This window comes from Phascolarctos cinereus, unplaced genomic scaffold (genome assembly GCF_003287225.1).
Source record: "Phascolarctos cinereus isolate Bilbo 61053 unplaced genomic scaffold, phaCin_HiC Scaffold_2;HRSCAF=192, whole genome shotgun sequence".
Classification (NCBI taxonomy): domain Eukaryota; kingdom Metazoa; phylum Chordata; class Mammalia; order Diprotodontia; family Phascolarctidae; genus Phascolarctos; species Phascolarctos cinereus.
The window spans coordinates 309,126,084-309,146,516 of record NW_027555625.1 but is presented as its reverse complement, the minus strand read 5'-3'; the positions used below and the strand labels follow the sequence as shown (position 1 = coordinate 309,146,516).

The 20,433-nt window shown below is 39.3% G+C and overlaps 1 protein-coding gene across 1 annotated transcript in view; it reads right to left on the bottom strand.

The window, feature by feature from the left end:
- The window catches only part of ASTN2 (astrotactin 2), a 1,115,013-nt gene that overhangs the window by 752,477 nt on the left and 342,103 nt on the right, over positions 1 to 20,433 (bottom strand).

The following is a 20,433-nucleotide window of genomic DNA, read 5'->3' as shown; positions in this document are numbered from 1 at the left end:
GAAACACTTCATACATGTTTTTAATTGAATTTACATTGGATTTTATTTACAAAAATTCAATTTTCACCCAACTTGTTAGCACACAGGTATTGCATGAAACAGTATAAATTTATATTCTAAACACATACCGCAATTCCACTGTAATCTTTACTTCTATCACCTCTATGAGATTCTGTGACTAGATCGGGGCTACTTCATAAAAGACGGCTGAGATGGTTATTAGCCAGGACACTAAAGGAGAAATTCTATCACATGTTATGACAGTATGTTCTTATAGCTAAGGGTAGTTGTTGGGTATTCAAGCTACTCTACAAGCAAAATACTGAGCTGGGGCAAAGGAGAATCAGGGTTCTAAGTCCCTGCTCTTTCATTCTCTTGTCTGACTTTAAGCAAGTCACTTTCTAATTTCCTAATAAGTTCTCTTTGAGTTCTAAAAATCAAGAGTCTATAATACCGGTAGTTTATTTGAGGATCTACATAACTCAATAAATAATGCATCATGTTACTCTTACTGCTGCTAAAATGCAGGAGTTTCTGGGCAGAACACTGTACTAGGAGTAGTCTATAACCTAAGCCCTAGATCCTTTTCTGTGCTGTCCAGTAGAAAGAATATTGGCCCTGGTTCAAAGAAGCTGGGTTCAAATCCTATCTGTGATTCCAGCTATATGTGTGACTTTTGGAAAGTTATTTAATCTCTCCTTGCTTTCCTCAACAGTAAAAAAGAGGGGTAGGGGAAACCTAGGTGTAGGGATAGGCTAGATATCTTGTAGGCAAGTGGTTATTCATACATTTGGGAGCTAAAGGTACCTTAGACATTAGTAAATTCAATTCCCTCTTTTTACTATGAGTAAAAAATAGGCTCAAAGAGTAAGAGTGATTTGTTCCAAGTTGATACTCAGAGTAAAGTTAGGATATGAACTGAGATCCTCAGCTTCTGAATCCAAAGCTCCTTTCATCATATCACTTTTTAAAATTAAATTTCCTTTTTTATTACGGATGTAACTATCAATAAATAAACAATCCTGTATAAAATGAGCAATAAAGAAGATGGTATGTGGAATTACGAACTTATATTACGCATAGTTTGTTTTAAAAGCATATGCTAAATTTAACAAGGTAGTAAGAAAATTGACACTCATGTCTCCTTCTAAACTTCTTGTGGGGTTTTTTCTGTTTGTTTTTAATGTTTAATTTATGCTCTTAAGGATGATTTGAACCAGAAATAATATACACTAAGCTTAAATAAAAATTACTACTCATATATATCAGTAACATAATACCCTCTGCATGTGCATACACATGCACACACTCCATACTAGCTCCTATAGAACATAGAAATGAACATAAGCTGACTCCTACTCTTCATTTGTCAGAAATAAAGATCCATGAGATTTCTGGGTAAACACAGACCTCACTGAGTTGCTCTCATCAAGTTCCACCTGTATCCTAATTTTCCCAATATAGCATATGCCTCCTCTCCATCTATCCTTAACATGTCCTTAATTAACTCCAAGTCTTGGGTGCTTTTTTCTTTCACCTTCCACACTTGGGCTCAATAGGATGCCACAGAAATTATATGAGTGGAAGTTATAATGGTACTGTACATGTGTACATATGCAATAACTGTTCTAACTACAATAACCCACATTTCTGTCTTGAGTTTTACAAAGTGATTTCTACACCTGAAAGGCTAGAACAAATGCCTGGTTTTAGTCCTTAGAACATGCCCAGTTACTCTCTGCTTTCTTCTAGTCCTACCACTTGGAACATTTAGAAAGCTGTTTCCTGGGCATGAGTGACTCAGAAGTTGGTATTATATGGATGATAAAATGTCTTGTTGGCTGTAAACTGAAAAAAAAAACCTGCTGACTCAGAGTTTACTGGAACTGAGTATGCATACAAAAAGTGTGACCTGCTCACCTTTCAATTTCTTTCCTTAGCATTTTTGAGTGAAAAGGGTTCCTTTGAGCTACAGGTAGGGGAAGAACAGTTGGTCACATTTCTCCCTCTTCTTACCTGGCCTCCAAGGGTCTCTGAGCAAGCATCTCTGTTTTTCTTCTGTTTATTTTTTCTGATATTAGGTGAATGATTATTCTGAGACAGGATTGCTCAGGGGACATCTTGAAAGGTCCTTTACAGGTACCACAGCCAACTAGTAAGATTGTAGCAGTAGCCACCAAATTGGTAATAGCCTCAGATAATTAATAGCTTTGTTACAGGCTGACTTCAGAAAAACCAAGAAAGACTTATATGTTCTGATGCTAAGTGAAGTGAGCAGAACCAAGAGAACAGTACACACAATAACAGCCACGTTGTTCGATGACTAATATTGATAAACCTAACCCTTCCCAGCAATACAAGGATCTAAGACATCTCCAAAGGCCTTGTGATGGAAAATGCTATCTACATCCAAAGAAAAAACTATGGAGTTTGAATGCAGATCGAAGCATACTATTTGCTATTTTTTTCCTCTTCTGTTCGAGTTTTGTTTTCTCTTTCTGGTGGTTCCTCCTATTGGTTCTAATTCTTAGTTACAACATCACTAACGTGAAAATATGTTTAATAGGAATGTATATGTATAGCCTATATCAGATCGTGCGCTGTCTTGGGGAGAGTGGTGGGGGAGGAAGGAGGAGAAAAATTTTAAACTCAAAAGTATATGGAAGTGATTGTTGATAAATCAAAATAAACTAATGAAAAAAACAGCTTTGTGACCTTGGGTGAGTCACTTACCTCTGTCTGCTTTAGCACCTACCTCCCAAGGTTGTTGAGAGGATCAAATAAGATAATATTTGTAAAGCACTTGGCAAAGTGTTTGGCATATAGTAAGAAATTAACAAATGCTTGTTTCCTTTCTTTGCAAAGATTTGCAAAGTACTTCATATTCTTCTTTTTTTAAATTTGATATTCACTACACACAACCCAGTGAGCTAGGCAGGAAAGATAGTATAATACTTATTTGTTGGGGTGTATAAATGGAGGCTAAGACCCAGTCACGAAGCTGATAAGTATGAGTAATGGGATTCAGTTTTACCGCCACTCTATCCAGTGTGCCTTCCGCTGTCATTTCCAAAGACCTTCCATATGCCAAGCCCCAAGGTTCCATCAGCATCAGAGACCCCAGGACAGGCACAAACTCGGCCAGATTCAGTTCTCTGTTCTAAAGTTCATAAGACTCTTGCCTGACACAGAGTTGGAACAAAACTGCTGGAGCTTTTGCAAATGACAGGAAAGGAGAGGACTCTGGAGACCCGCAGGGCCTTTTAAACTGCCATTAAAATACTTTAAATTTAAAAAAAAACCATTTAGTTCATCTAGGTTATAGTGCAAGCATCACCATTCTTGGCACAGGAAAAGAAGAAGCAAAAATGGCAGCAGTTACAGTCCCTTTCCTCTGGCCTTCTCAGTTTTTTATCTTCTGTCTAGGGCTCTGGGGGAAAGGACGGAGGGCTGTGTGCTTTTGCTAGTGAGATGTAGGCTTGAGCAGGGACCGCAGCCCAGAAGAATGAAGGGATTATGGGGTGAAAAATTCAACTCTGGCCATTTCAACCTCAGGACACTCACTTGGCATAATAGAAAGAGCACTGAGTTAGCTTGTGAACTTGGGCAAATCATTTAACTTAACTGGGCCTCAGTTTCCATTGATGTAAAATAAGGAGAATAACCTTTACCTTTCCTTGCTTGATAGGGTTGTTGTGACAAAAACAAATTTAAAAAAATACCCTGCCAATAGAAAGGTGTAGTGAATGGGGTGCTGGACCTGCAGTTGTAAGATATAGATTCAAATCTCACCTCTGAAACTTAGTAACTCTGTGACCTAGGACAAATCATGTAACCCAGGGGTGGGGAACCTGCAGCCTGGAGGCCACATGTGGCCCTCTAGGTCCTCAAGTGTGGCCCTTTGATTGAATCCAAAATTCACAGAACAACATGTGGCCCTCTAGGTCCTCAAGTGTGGCCCTTTGACTGAATCCAAACTTCACAGAACAAATCCTTTTATTAAGGGGATATGTTCTGTGAAGTTTGGATTCAGTCAAAGGGCCATACTTGAGGACCTAGAGGGCCACAAGTTCCCCACCCCTGACTTAACCTTTCTGAGCTTCAGTTTTCTCATCTATAAAGTAAGAATATACCTGTAACACCTATCTCACAAGACTGTTATAAGGCTCAAATGAGATAAAGCATGTAAATTGCTTTGTAAACTTTAAAAGCACTATGTAAATGTAGTTACTTATATTATGATGATAATAAATTGTAAAGTGCTATTGCACTGTTATTATTATTAATCCCACCAGTGTCTCACCCACTTTATAGTATTATCTGACCATTATACTTACAAGGGTAAGTTTCTTGAGGGCAGGGACCATTATGCTTAGCATAAGAAGGGATGAGATGTTATAAATAGTTGATTTATTTTTTAAATGTTTTAAGTGAATTCAGTCAAGCCCTATTCAACGTCCTTTAATATCACCCCACTGACTAATAAGTAGTTTAAATTCCTAAGCTTAGAATTAAAATCCTATCTTCCTCCCCACCTCCAATCTAAGGCCAAATCATCATTTTAGCTTTGTTTCCAATACATTTTTGTTAATAATTCAAAACAAACTGGTCTACTTGAAGTCCCTGGAACCTATCTCTTATTCTTAATGACATTCTGGACACTTGAAATAACACTCCCTTGGATCTATTTGTTGTCTGTTATCCTACCTATCCTTAAGGACTTGGCCTACATACAACTTCTACCATGAAACCTTCCTTGATTCTCTCCATTTGCTGCCACCACAAACCAGAAGTAAGTCCCCCTTAGTAAGTCTCATGATCTTACTGATGGCACAAGTCACATATTCTACTTCATTAAAAAATGGAGTTGCCTCTAAGAGAATGCAGATTTCTTGAAGACAAAGACAAATCTGGTGCTCATTCTGATATACCTTGCTATTTCAACTATGCTTAAATTGAGGACAGTGTGGGGGTGGTGAGAGGGGGTGGTAATTCAAGTCAATGTTGTTCTCCCACAGTTTTGGAGCTCAGGACCTCACACGCAAGTGACATCCTCCAGGCACTTGGAATAGTGGCTCAGTTCAGAATCTATTTCTTCCTCTTGCCCATCAGAACTCACTCATTATGACTCCTTCCTGAGAGGAGCTGCTCTAAGCTTAGCTGACACATTGGAAAACAGCCAATAAACCACTTTTCATGAAGGTGCTAATAGAATGTGTTACAGAGCCCAATGACATTTACTGATGAATTTTAAGTCCAAAATGCCTTCAATATCCAAAGGGCCTGATATCTTTGCTTCTGCTTCAGTCGTGATCTCTGTCTTCCATACAATGGGCACTAAATGTACCTCAATATTTCAAGGATTTGTGTACTCTTCCCATAGCAGAAGGTATCCAGGAGTTAGTATGGCCAAAACATTCATCATCTTGCAGTCACACTAGAAATGAACGCTCTTCACTTTGGCCAGGTTTATCCTCGGCACTGGCCCAAACTCAAAATCCTTACAGATTGATATAACCTGAAATTATCATACACATTTTTTTCATTTGAACTTCAAAGTAACCCTGTGATACAGGAACAGCATGAAATAGTATCCTCAATTAACAGGTAAGGAAACAAGAGTCTCAGAGAAGTTAAGTGATTTGACCATAGTCACAATTATCAAAGATTGGATTTGAATCCTGACCTTCCTGACTACAAGTACACCACTCTATCCACTAGGCCACACTATCCTTGTTACCCCTGAAACTAGTCCAGTGATTTGTGTGTAGGAGAGATTAATAAATGTTTATTGTGGTGGTAGGGGCACTGAGGCAGTCAGTGAGTGCTTATTAATCATGTCTTGGAATATCAGAGCTCAAATATACCACGAATGAAATAATAAATGGATAAATAAATCAATCAACCAAATAATGAATGCTTATAGGATTACAGATCATGGGATCTTGGATTTATACCTGAAATGACTATTAGAGGCCATCAAGTCACTATCTCATTTTACTAATGAAACCGAGGCCCAGATGAGTAAAGTGACTTGCCCAAGGTCCCATGAATAAGAAGAAGCAAAGCTGGGATTCCAGCCCAGATCCTAAATTTCAAATCCATTGCTCATTCAACTACAAATACTCCTAGAGTCTATATTAATTTCTGGAAATACAAGGACAATAGTCAAACACTCCTTGTCCTTAAGTAGCTTCTATTTTAATGGGGAAGGGGCATCATGACCATACATAAATGTGTGTATACACATACACACATGTATACACATACATATATGCATGCATATATGCATACATACATGTGTGTATACATTTTGCGTATCTATACATACACAAAATATATATGTAAAGCAATGTGTACATTTGTGTGTGTATAAAACAAATGCTTGTCTCCTCACTTCACCCTGTACACCACATATGTATATACATACATACACATATACACACAAACACATACATATTATATATATACACACAATTATATATACCATATATATGTGTAAAGCAATTTGTATGTTTATGTATGTACGTATAAAACAAATGCTTATTTCCTTCCTTCACTTTATATATGTATATACATTCTTATTACATGTACACATAATTGTATGTGTGCATGTGTATATACATACAAAATGTATGTATTTGCAATTATATGTATATATGTGTGTGTGTGTGTGTGTGTGTGTATATAAAACAAATGCTTGTTTCCTTCCTTCACTTTTTATATAATATACGTATATACACTCATATGTGCACATAATTGTATGTGTGCATGTATATATACATACAAAATGTATGTATGTGCATTTATATGTATATATATAATAAATGCTTATTTCCTTCTTTCATGTTGTGTATGTATATATATATATATGTTTGTGTGTATTATAAATGCTTATTTCCTTCCTTTCTATCTATATTATATAGATGGAAAGATAGATGTACATTTTGTATATCTACATATACATATTTTTTGTATACACACAGGTACACACACACACACACACACAAACTGAAGGAAAGAAAGAAACAAACATTAAATGCTTACAGTGTGTCAAGGACCATCTAAATGAATACAAGGCACTTTTGCAGAGGGAGGGTATAAGCATCCAGGGGCTCAGAAAAGGTTTCCTATAGAAGATAAGATCTGAGTTGAGTGTTGAAGGAAACCAGGGTTTCTAAGAGGTAAAGATAAGGAGGGAAAGCAATCTAGACATGAGGACAGCTATTACAAAGGGATGGAGATCACAGATGGAGTACAGTGTGAGTGGAACAATTGGGAACAATTTATAAAGTTATGAAGAAATGTATGTCACACAGAGGAGATGAATGAATGGTCCCATGTTTGTAGATGGATAAGGATGACCGAATCTCAGAGCTGGAAGGGACCTCGGAAGCCATCTAGCCCAGCCAACATCTTGGTCCTGTCTATGTTTTCAGAACTTCTATAATAATACTTGCATTCTAGAGCCAAATTAGGCTGCTTTATGGGGGTGGGGGCAGGGGTGGGGAGGGAGGGGTTAGAGGAAGAAAGAAGGTTGTCATACAGTTCATGATGTCTAGTGTATTGCTATCTCTACATTAGCATATAGTACCTACCAGCTAGGTGGTGCTGTAAATAGAACACCGGGCCTTGAGTCAGGAAGATATGAGTTAAATACAGCCTCACATACTTCCTAGCTATGTGACCTGGGTAAATCAACTGAACTGCTATCTGCGTCAGTTTCCTCAACTGTAAAACCTGCCTCCCAGGATTGGTGTGAGGATAAAATGAAATTTGTAAAGTGCTTAGGTGCTCATTAAATGCTTATTCCTTTACCTTCTACCATTCAGAAACTATACTGGCCAGGAATAAGAATATCTGGGTTTAAGGACTGACTCTGTTATTATCTGTGGCCAAATAAGTTCCCATCTCAGAGTCAGAGATTTAGAGATGGGAAGGGATATTACAGATCAAAATGTAACATCTCTTAATTTTCCAGTTGAGGAAGCTAAGGCTTAGAGAGGTTAGGTGACTTGTTTAAGGTCATAAAGAAAATGGTAGAGATGTGTTTGGAGTGTAGATTTCCTGACTCCCGATCATGCAAGATTTCCATGACATCCCCCTGTCTCCTTTGGGTCTCTGTTTCCTCATTTTTCAAAGAGGGAATTGAGCATTAGATGTTCTCTGAGTACCTTTTCAGTTCTGAACCTTAAGATCCCCTGGAGGGCTATATTCCTATTTCGGAATTTTAGTTTTAGTCTAGTAGCATGGTACTGTAGAAAGAGCATTGCCTCTGGAGGCAGTGGGGTCAAACATGAGTTTGACATGGGCCCAAATTCTGCTTCCAACACTCTCTGTATAATGTTAGGCAAATCATCTATCTAATCCTTCCTGGACTTCAGTTTACACATGTGTAAGCTGAGAGCCTCGGATTAGAAGGCCTTTGAGGTCCCCTCCAAATCTATATCTATGATACTATATGTTCTTCTAAAGAATGGAGAAATCAATGATTAACTCAAAGAAATAAATACCTAATGGTAGATTCACATGGACTGTGGTTGATTAATAGTGGAGAGATGTTTTTAAGGCAAAGGAGGCTTCCTAACAACCATGAAAGCATACCACATACAAAGTTATCAACTTCATTTATTTATATGGTCAGTCCTGCTGAAAGCAATATGGATTTGGAATTGGGTTTGGGTTTGCCTCTGGCTCTGCCCTTTATTAATTGGATGGCTCCATGCAAGTTAATTCACTCCTCAGGAACCATCAGGAAAATGATGAGTATAGACAAAATGATCCCTAAGGTCCTGTGCAGTTGTAAATACTTCTGGTAAACCTAAGGCTACTCAATATTTTAAATGCAACAGTGGTGAATCTTCCACGAACCGTGGGGAAAGCAATATTCACTTGATCAGTGAGCCTTGAGAGATGTGAAGACATCACTGGATGCCTGAGGATTACCTCACAACAACATGGGGCTGGCAGAAGCTTGTTTCTAAAGTGTGGACAGGCATAACCCGCAAAGGTAAGGACTAATTATGAACTCAGAGATGACTCAGACTGCTGTTTAAAAAAAAAGTACCCTTTGCTGGCATTTTAATACCCTGTGGATGATTTAGGGCACTAAATTGTGGTCATTAATTACCTTGGGCTCCAAGAATATTTCCATTAGAGTCCTAAAGATAGCAAATGGCTAGAACATGATAGCACTTACGAAAGGGTTGATCAGAGCACAGAGAAGAGTACATAAACAGCTTCATGTCCTACTACCACCTACACCTCTGGGGTGAATGAGGGAGGGAGAATGGGGAAAGAAGAGAGGAGCAGAAGATAGAGGTTAGGTTCTGAATCACCAAGGTGAACTCTGGTTAGAAAGATGGGGAAGCATCTCCAGGCACCTGGTGTCATCAGCTATTGCTCAGTGCTTTGCTTACTGTATATCTTACATATATCTTGCATGAATAAATCAATGATTGACTGATTGAATGAATGAATGAATTGGTCTCAGGAGACGAAGGCTCTGTCACTCACTCAGGGATGGCTGCAAGTGACTTAACTTCACTGGGCCTCAGTTTTCTAATATTTAAAAGGGGAGGGTACATGGACTATATGGTCTCTGAGGTTCCTTCTAGAGTTATCATTTTTATGAATCAATATATAATCTGGCTTCCCAAAGAGCCCCTATATGCAGTGTTAGAAGATATCTAAGTAGGCTCAATCTTAAAACTAGGTTGGTACATTGGTAGCTAAAGTAGGTTGGTAGCTAAAGAGCATAATTCTAAGAATTCCTGGAAAGGCCTTACAGAATGCCTGCATTTTTTTTTTCTTTTTGAACATAAATCCCTGGAGACAGAATGACCCTTAAGTTACTAAAATGTTCATGTGCATAGAAGCAGTCTGGTATAATCAAAGAGCACAATGCTTAAGAGACAAAGGACTTGTGTTCTTACCATAGCTCTATCACTAATTTACTGTGTTACCTTAGACAAGCACCATAACTTATCTGAGTCCCAGTTTTCTCACTTTGCAAAAGAGGAGGTTTGGGAAGCAGCATGGTACAGTGGAAAGGGGGCTGGTTTGGAGTCACTATGTGAACTCAAATTTTAGACCTGCCATTTGCTATTTATGGGACCTTGGGGAAATCACATCATCTCAGATTTCTCATCTTGAAAACAAGGCTGTTGTACTAGATGGTCTCTAATACCACTCCAAGCCCTAAATCTATGATTGCATGAATAGATGACCTCTACCATCCTTTCTGGTTCTATGGTTCTATGATTTTATGTGTCAATCATTAAACAACATAAGAACATTTAGCATAAGGGATCAATACTCACTAGCTAAATGGTACTGAAAGAGAAGTGAGAAAACTTCAAAGAAAAATGATGCTGACTTCGTAATTTTTCTGATGTCTGGTCTACACAGTAAGTGAATAAATGGAAAAATAAAAACAAAACCCACACGTGTGACATTGGTAGCCCACCCTTCCCAAAAGAACAGTGTTGCGGAAACATTATCAACGACTTCTGCTTCCCCTGGGCCTGGAGGTGTTAACACGCCCTCCTAGCTACCAGGTGGACCCCCCTCTCCCATGGGAGCCATTGGTAATCATGTGGGCGGTAGCCCAGCCCAACTCCCAGAGCTGCTCGGTCAGCTGCCTGGCTAACCCTCTTCTGTGTGCCTCTGTTCCGGCGCCTGCTCCTACAGCCATGATGGATGGCAGTGACATGTTAAATTATTCAGGCTGGATGTCTTCTGTGAGCTGGTGACAGCGATATTGCATTTTTAGCTTACCCAGAACTGCATAGGATAGAGAAATATGTGACTCAGGAATGTGGCGCCAGTACCAGCTCTGGGTATGGAAATCCCTCCAACCCCACCCACTGGGAAATACAATGTGCCAGCAACCAGGCAACTGTGGAAGGGCTGGGATGAGGTCCTAAAGTCGCACACGATGTAACTCTGAGCTCCTTCAGCCCAAGGTTAAAAGAATCACAGAATACCAGGTCAGGAAGAATCTTTATGAAATAACAACAGAACTGAAGAGCATAAAATGTCAAAGCTAAAAGATACATTAAAATACAGAATGTTAGCGCTGAAAGGGACTTTAGAACACAGAATGTCAGGACTGGAAGATACTTTAGAATGTACAATGTAAGAACTGAAAGGAACCTTAGAATGTTGAATGCTAGGACCTTAGAAAGGACTTTAGAATATAGAATGTCAGAGATAGAAAAGATTGTGTTTGGTAAACCTATTTTTTAAAAATAATTTTATTTCTATATGTTTGGTTTCCTTTGTGATCTCATACGTTTTCTTGTAAGAATTTAAAAACATTTTCAGGAGTCCCTAGGTTTCACCAAATTTCCAATGGAGTCTGTAACATAAAAACAGTTAAAGTTCCTGCTCCTAGACCAACCTCTTCTCATAGCTGGGGAAGCAGGTCCAAAGAGGGGAAGAAACTTGGTCAGTTACACAGAGAACTAGTAGCAGAGCTGGAACTAGAACCAAGGCATCCTGGACTTTTGGTCCAACGTTCTTCCCATGACACCAGGTTTCCTCTCTCTTGGCGTCAGTTTTCTGGTCTGTAAAATGAGAGTACTGGGCTAGAATATTTCCAAGAAGTCCTTGAATCTCTGATATTCTTTGTTTTCCTAAGGTTTTATAAATTCCCAACATCCTATTCTATCCCTAACCCATACATTTCTTCATAGTTTCTTCCTCCTTCTTCTCCACATCTTGTATCATTTACTCTCTCCTCTGAGCTACTTTGTTCTTAAAGTAGGAAAGGGTAAAATGAGTAGGGGAGAGGGCAATGAATTGGAGAGAAAAGAAAGCAGACTCTATTCTCCTATTCTGTCATGGAAACAATGAGCCAGCATGCTCTCTGGTAGAGAGACAGGATCATAGGTATTAAAGTTGGAAGTGTCTTTGGGTTCAAGTAAATTCTCCCTCTCCTCCTACCCCCAGTCCCATTTTAGAGATGAAAATGAGGCCGAGGAAAGGAAAAGTAGTTTTCTCAATCAAGCCTTTGGACAGTCAGCCTGACTTACCTTTTATTTTCTTTTTTTCCTTCAGGAAAACACCAAAACAGACAAAATTTACCACCAGATCTTTTTTTTTCAAAAAGGCTGCAGGTTTTTAGAGAGGTCCTTCCAAAAAAAAAAAAAAAACTCTGATTTTAGCTTTAGAAGCCCTGAATGCCTTGCTTAGCTGTCCACCATTGCGTAGGAGGTACACATGTCCCTACTGGACGTTTGCTGGTAAGAGGCTGGGACAGGGTAAGAATCACAGACTTCTTAGATGTGACTTGAAAGACCATAGTCTTCCTTCTTCCTTTATTCCATTCTCTTATCCCTGACTAAATTCCTCTAGTATCAGGGGCTACGTATAAAGTTTAGAGAACAGCAAAAAGCATTCATACACTTGTCCTACTCTGTCACTAAAAATATCCTATTAGGGGAAGGGGAATATTTTTGGAAGATAAACTGCCCAGCCTCCTTGAGCCTCAGTTTCCCATAAACAGATCCTCTCCGTATGTCCCTTTCTATCTTTCCTCACATCCCTCACCCCACATCTTTGTGAAGTTTACAGATGAAAAGAGCCCTCCAAATGCCAAATGTAATTAACATGGATCCAAGTGAAATAGAAGGAATTCAATTTACTATTTACGTTCTTCTTTTCCTTCCTTGTACAAGTTTCGGGTTTTAAATAGCTTTGAGAAAGGCTGGGGGCCACAACAGAATATAGCCAGAGATCACAACAGCCCTAATCTCCAGGGCTGTACCATTAAGGCAGTTTAAAAAAAGATGAGAGATGTATTGAAAAGTCCCAAGCTGTCACCCTCCAAGCTCCCTTTCCAGAGTCACGTACCACACTGTTCTGTAGTGAGAAACAATGGAAGGTTATCTATTCAACTTCCCATGGTGCTCCAGATTTCTTGAGCACTACACTCCCTCATCATTTTTAATCCTGTTTGCAGATTTATTAGCTTGTTAATCTACTCCAACAACACTCTGCTCTAGTACACATAGACTGGAATGATTCCTTTCCTCCATCCAAGTTACATCCCCAAATTTTTTTTTTCCAAAACAGATGTTAGAGGGCAGGTATGATAATCACAGACAAAATCTTGGCATTTCTTCTACACTTCACTTCCAATCCCACTTTCCTGAGACCCTACATCCAGTAGAATTAGAAGGATCCCTCTTTAACAACATCAACAACTAAGGTTAATAATAATAATAACTGAATAATGTTGCAGTACTTTTTAACTTGTTGGTATTCACATTTACATAGCATTTTAAGGTTCACCAAGCTTTCCCTTACAATAGCTCCACGTGGTATTTAGTGCAAACATTCTTATTCTCACCTTAAAGATGAGGAAACTGAGAATCAGAGTTAACAGAATTTGCTCACAACTAATCACAGAAATTATCCGACATTGGTCTTCTGACCTTGAGTCTAATTCCAGTAAGCTGAGAAGGTCTTTTTAAAAGAAAACCCACCTTTAAACACCCTCTATACAAACACATAAACACATACACACCACTATAGACATTTGCTAAATAGATAACTGCTAGGGTGATTCATGTCAATTATTTTTTTTCCTGTTCAAAAAGGGTTCATTGCCATGTCACTAGATTAAAAATATAGGCTTGAGACAAGTCATAACCTCTTTGAGTCTTTTTTAATCTATAAAATGGGAATAATAATAACTAGCTTACTTATCTCATAAGATGTTTTATCAAGATCAACAAAGACAGTGTAAGAAAAGCCCTCTGAAAGATTTAAGGCCCTCTACAGTCATAAAGCACTATTATTATTTAATTGACAGTTCTCCTAGTGCTTTTAAAATATCTTTCAGTTTACAAAAAGTTTAATTACCTGCAACTTTTCAGCTATTATGTAAAAATGAGATACAACCATACTTCTCTGGTGGCAGACATTATAAAGTCAAGTGAATTTAAGCTATGTCATTCACATAATAATAGATTCACAGTTGCAAGGGACCTTAGAGGTGACCTAGGCCAATTCTCTTATTTTATATGTGACTTGCCAAGGATCACATAACTCATAAGTGAGTGAAGTGGAGTTTGAACTCAGGTCCCCTTGCCTCCAAGTACAGCATGCTATTCAATGCCTCATGATATAATCATTCCGGAAACCGCTAAGGACTTTCAATTCTCAGCAAGAGACTAGACTTACAAAAACAAATTTAGCCATAAAAAAAAAGGGGGAAAGGAAGAAAGAAAAAGGTCAAAAGATGTTAATTGACTGGTCCAAAGTCATGCAGGCATTAAATAGCAAAGACAATTGCCAACCGGAATCCTCCGACTTCCAATCCTATTCTCTTGCATTGCAGGGTGTGGGGGTTGGTGCAGGAGGGGACTACCTACCTAGCTTGAGGGAGCCTTTGCCCCGCCTTAGCAGTAAGTCCTGCAAAGCTAGATATGAGGTTTCTCGTATACACTCAGTTGTTCAAACAAGCAGACTAGTTGGGGATCCAGGAGTAAGAAAATTCTGGGAAGGACCACCCAACATGACAACAGCAGCTAACATATATAGCATTTTAAGTTTTGCAAAGCTCTTTACATTATTTTATTTGATCTTCACATAGTCCAGTAAATTAATTAATTAATTAAAATTAATAACACTAATAATAATAGAATAACGCTGCAGCACTTTGTTGTTATTCATATTTACATAGCATTTTAAGGCTCACAAAGCTTTCCCTCACAACAGCTCCTTGTGGTATTTAGTACTATCCTCATCCCCATTTTGCAGATGAGGACAAAGAGGCTGAGAGAAAGTGAGGGACTTGCCAAGGGTCACATAACTCATAAGGGAGTGAAGCAGAGTTTTAACTCAGGTCTCTTTGCCTTCAACTCCAGCTAATGATATAATCATTCCAGAAATCCTCAAGGACTCTTATTACACAAAAGACTAGGCTTACAAAAACAAAACAAAACAAAAAAACAATCCCCTGGAACAAGGACCAATTGACTTAAATTATCATGAAGGTATAAATGTTCCGCTCCTTAAATCAATTTGAGAGGAAATAGTAGAGTGAGCATGAGAATGAACACTTTATATCCAGTGAAATGGGGGTGAGGAAGAGGGCACCAGAATGGAGATGGAATTGAATTCATTAGTGACTTAATAGTACCTGGATCTTCTAAGTCCTAGTCCAGAGGCAGTGCAACACAGCATAGAGAATGCCGGAATCAGAGTAAAGAAGAATCACATTCATATCGCACCTCTAATGTGCAGAGTTCTACCCATGTGAACTTGGCCAATCTATTTAACTTTGCTGGGCCTCAGAAGTTTTCCACTTCTGTAAAATGAGAGGGCTAGACTCCAGAGTTTTTGAGGTCCCCTCCATCTCTGGATGTGAGATCCTCTAATTCTCACTCTCATTTACCCCACACACCCAATCAGTTGTCAGATATCACCACAACATCCCTCACATACATCCTCTTCTCTAGACTCACATAATCACCACCCTAGTTCACATCCTTAACACATTTCACCTGGACTGCTGTAGAAAAGCCTTTTAATTGATATCCCTTCCTCAAGAAGCTAGGGCAGCTAGGTGGCTCAGTGGACAGTGCTGGGCCTCTTTATGAGTTCAAATCTGGCCTCAGACACTTACTAGTTTCCTCATCTGTGAAATGAGATAGAGAAGGAAATGACAAACTGCTCCAATATCTATGACAAGAATAGGTGTCACCCTGGGCAAGTCACTTAACCCTGTTTGCCTCAGTTTCCTCATCTGCAAAATGAGATGGAAAAGGAAATGGTAAACCCCTGTAGTATCTTTGCCAAGAAAATCCCAAATGAGGTCACAGAGAGTCGGACAAAATTGAGACGACTGGATAACAACAATAAAATGAACTTTGAAAGTCATTTCAGTATCTTTACCAAGAAAACCCCAAATAAGGTCAAGAAGAAGTCAGACAGGACTGAAAATGAGTGAGCAACAACGCCTCCTGAAGCACCTGCTCTCTTTAACCCAGCTTCCACACTGAGACCAAAGTAATTTTCTTAAAGCGTAGGTCTGATTGTCATCCCCCTATTCAATAAACTATAACGGATCCCTACATAAACTCATCTGCTGGATATTTAAATCTCTTCACAAGATGGCCTCTTCCCACCTTTACAGTCTTCTTATCCTTCTTCTCTCACTCTGGGTTCCAGTCCTACTGGCCTATACTGCTCAGTGCCTTTGCATTTGCTGTGCTCTAGGCCTGGAATGTATATCTTCCTCTCACTTCCTTTCCCCCATACTCAGTTTGCTTCATGATCCAGCTGAAGCGTTCCTTCTTCATGAGACCTTTCTCCTCCTCTCCGTCTCCCATGCTATCAGCTGCTGGCACAACCTATTCTGAAACCACTCTGTATTCATTTTGTATATATTATGTATATAATGGTATATGTTCATGTTGCCTTCCCCATTAGATTGCTATCTCCTCTTTATCTCCAGGACTTACCACAGTACCCAGAACTGCTGTTTAATAAATCCTTACTTAATAGCTAGAAAATGGCAGAGCTAGGCCTATAAGTCAAGTTTTCTGTCTCCAAGTCCAGTGTCCTCCCCACCACACCCAACAGAGTTTGAGAATTGGGAGCCAGAAGTGACCTTAAAGATGACCTGTTTGGTAATGGATGAGAAACTGAGAAAGAGAGGTCAAATGCCTTGTTTAAGATCACACATGGAGTATATACTATGTCTGGGATTCAAATACAAATCAGATTCTGGGTCCAGAACCTTTCTCATTGTACTCTACTGAACCAAATTCTACAATCAACCCCCAGGATTAACTTGAACTACCAAGTTTGGTTTAGCAGTCTGGGAGAACCACAGGCACTCTGCATATTTCCCTTAAAGCTGGGCCCCTCAGGTTGGGCCAAAAGCAAACCCACTCTCTCCCTCTCCTTCTCTCCCTCCCTCTCTGTCTCTCCTGTCTGTCTCTCTCTCTCCATTTATATATTAATTTAGTTATTTATTTACTCATTTATCTATTTGTTCAATTCATTTGTTTGTCCATTCAGTGCTATCCCTTTTGGTTCCACACTTGCCATTAATTCCTTTAGAAAGTTTAATTGCACTATGGTAATGAAACTCAGGAGCTCATTTTATAAAACACAGTAGAGAAGAATGGCACTGGCTAATGTCTAAACCGGGTCATAGGGTCCCATAATTAGAGTCAGAAGGGTGCATCATCTAGTTGAAACTGAGGCCCAGAGAAATAAACTGATTAGCCCAGGGTCACACAGGTAGAGCATGGGTTCAAACTTAAGCCATCTGATTCTTAGTCCAGACCAGGGCTGCTTCCAATGAACCCCTCTGCCTCACAGTTGGAGAATGCTAGATGGAGAAAATGGTGGCACGTTTCTTGATTAATTTTCAGCATTTTGGGATAGCTTTCCTGTATTCTATATTTAAAAGCCTCCCTCTACTCCACCATGTTCCTCCTCACAAAATTATATAGTATCTCACTGGAAAGGAGTTGGGAGGTAGAGCTTTTGAAAGCATTCTGGGATCTTGTTGGATGAAAATTCAGATAACAACTCATAGCAATAATGACCATTAATATTTCATGCAATCATTAAGACTAAGCACCATCATATTACTTTCCACACAGATGGCATCTTTTAGCAGAATATCTCCTGATGTTTTAGGAAGAAAAATGCAAGAAGGGAAGAGCTGCTATGAGTCCCTTCCTAAGCTCACGTAGCCTCTATTTCCCAACCTGTAAAGCAAATGCCACACAGATAACCCATCAAAGTGCTTGAAGTAGAAAACATGCAAAATCTTCTGAGCTAATAGGGTTTGTGTAAGTACAAAATCTTCCTACTTATTATCAACCCTCTAATAATCCCTTCCCAAGTCTTATTTCCAAACCCCCCTTGCCTCCCCTGCCGATGCTTCTTAATTTCTCCTCTCTCCCACAGCTATTTATTATTGAATTCAATTCAGCAGTTAGGGAGACCGTTGATAGAGTGTACACTTGTACAAAATAAGACTGAATTGTCCTTGTTATAAGCCAAGATATTAAAAAATATACATCTTCCTGGTGGGTCTCCTGGAGTGTCTGATGTTAGAGACACTTAGCTCGGAATTAGATTTAACAACCCCACCGTTGCACGCAGTCTCAAAATCTGTTAGTTTGGCCCAAGCGTGGAGAGGGAAGAAATGAAAGAGATTCATTTGCGAATTGTTTTCAACCCATTTAAAACACACACACACACACACACACACACACACACACACACACACACACATGCACGCACATGCACATGCACACACATACGCGCAAAACAACGTAGGCTCTTCAAAGCCCTTTGGAGTCTCTCTTCACTAAGAAGGAAATCCTTTTGCTGTTAGCAGTTCCTGCAGAGAGAGCTCTCCAGCTGCAAGATCCTGATGAGGTTAAGCATTAATTAAATTGAACTGCGAGAAAATAATTATGGGCACAGATCCGTCAGGGCAAGTTGTCACTAACCAGTAACAAAGTTGGATACAAACTCCATCAGCGGAACTGTCAGGCAGCTGTTAAAAAGAATATGAATGTGTCTCCAAAGGATAATTTCAATGGGGGTAGGTATGGGAGGGGATGTGGAGGGTTGGATTGCAAAGGATTAATGAGGCAAAGGGCTTGTATTTTCAACTGGAATGTAAAATGAAAACTTAGTAAGTTGTGATATCATCATTTAATCTTAATGTCCAGATGCATTCCCATTTCTAACATGCTAGTGGGACAATTAAACTTGATGCATCAAAGTAAAATTTCCTAAATATGAGACTAGATGAAGATTAGAAATTCTTAAGTGTACAAAAGTTCATGATCCAAAAATATAATGTCATTTCCATGGATGCCATATCCTTAATCATAATTATAGAGGAAAATGAGTACAAATTAGAAGATTCAAAAATGGGGACTTTTTTTTTTTTGGCAGGGGGTGGTCAGTACTGCTGCCCTTTCTGCAAAAGCAATACTAGCCCCAGAGGTCTCTGTCTAAATGGAGACTATATAAAAGGGAAGAGAATGCAATTCCTGGACTCTGGATTGATAGATGGACTTTGGCAAGTAGGAGATAGAGGGGATGAAAAAAATGTGTATGCTGAAAAATTCCAATCTTCCACCACTCTGATGAATGTTGGATACCTCTCAGAGGGAGAGATGCTATTAGACTGAAGCTTGATGGCAATACCAGGGCAAAGTTGGTCTAGAGTGACTAAAGCCAGGAGTCAAGGTGTGTTATATGTTGGGGGGAGGGGACAGGTGGCATTGAAGGTTGTAAGAATGGACATCTGGTAATACAGATCTAGGTAGGCAATGGGAGCAGTGGCTGGTGGAGGTAGGGTCCCACATAGATGTAAGATTCTAGAGTCTGAATGAGGCCCAGGCCCCAGGCTAGGACTTGAGATTTCAATCAAGCAGGGGGATGGAACCTGCAGCCTGGAGGACACACGTGGCCTTCTAGGTCCTCCATGCGGCCCTTTGACTGAATCCAAACTTCACAGAACAAATCCCGTTAATAAAAGGATTTGTTCTGTAAAACTTGGACTCAGTCAAAAGGCTGTACCCAAGGACCTAGAAGGCCACATGTGGCCTCGAGGCCACAGGTTCCCCATCCCTGGCTCTAGCTTCTACCACTGACCCAGGACAAAGTCACTTCCTCTCCCTGAGCTTTAGTTTTCTCCTCGATTAAATAAGAGGCCTGGTCTAGATTGTCTATAAAGTTTCCTTCCAGTTTTAATAATCCAGTTAAGGACTTAGGACAGGGTCTGAGCAGGAGCAGCACCAGAGAGCAGGGCTGGTAGGCTCTAATGCCACAGAAGAGGAAATTTCTTCTCTCCCTTCTTTAACGCTCCCTGCTCACGGAGGCATGTTCAAGACTACCCGCATTTACTGATCATTGGGAAACAGAGGCCAGACACCTACAAGTGAATTCTTCTTTTGATAGAAGAAAAGACAGAAATTTTAGGAATATCTCCCTGATCCCCTAATAAGAATACAACTGGACAGTGCTTTTATTGTTTTCTTTTTCAAAAGAATCTCACAAATATGGAAAGATCATTGGATAGGGAGACCTTGGTTTTCATCTCAGCTTTATTGATAATATTCTGTGTGAATTTGATCAAATCACATCCCCTCTGTAAATCCATTACACACACACACACACACACACACACACACACACACACACACACACACACATGAGTTTACAGATATATGTGAATGTATATAATAAATATATGGTATAATGAATAAATAATACAAAGGGTTTATAGATATATAATATATTAGGTAAATATATACTATATGGTATAATGACATGTATCTATTATACTATATATATTCATATATGTATATATGTATTTATTGTATACACACACAGTGCACCATGTTGTAATAGAGAGCCTGAAAATCAGGAAGA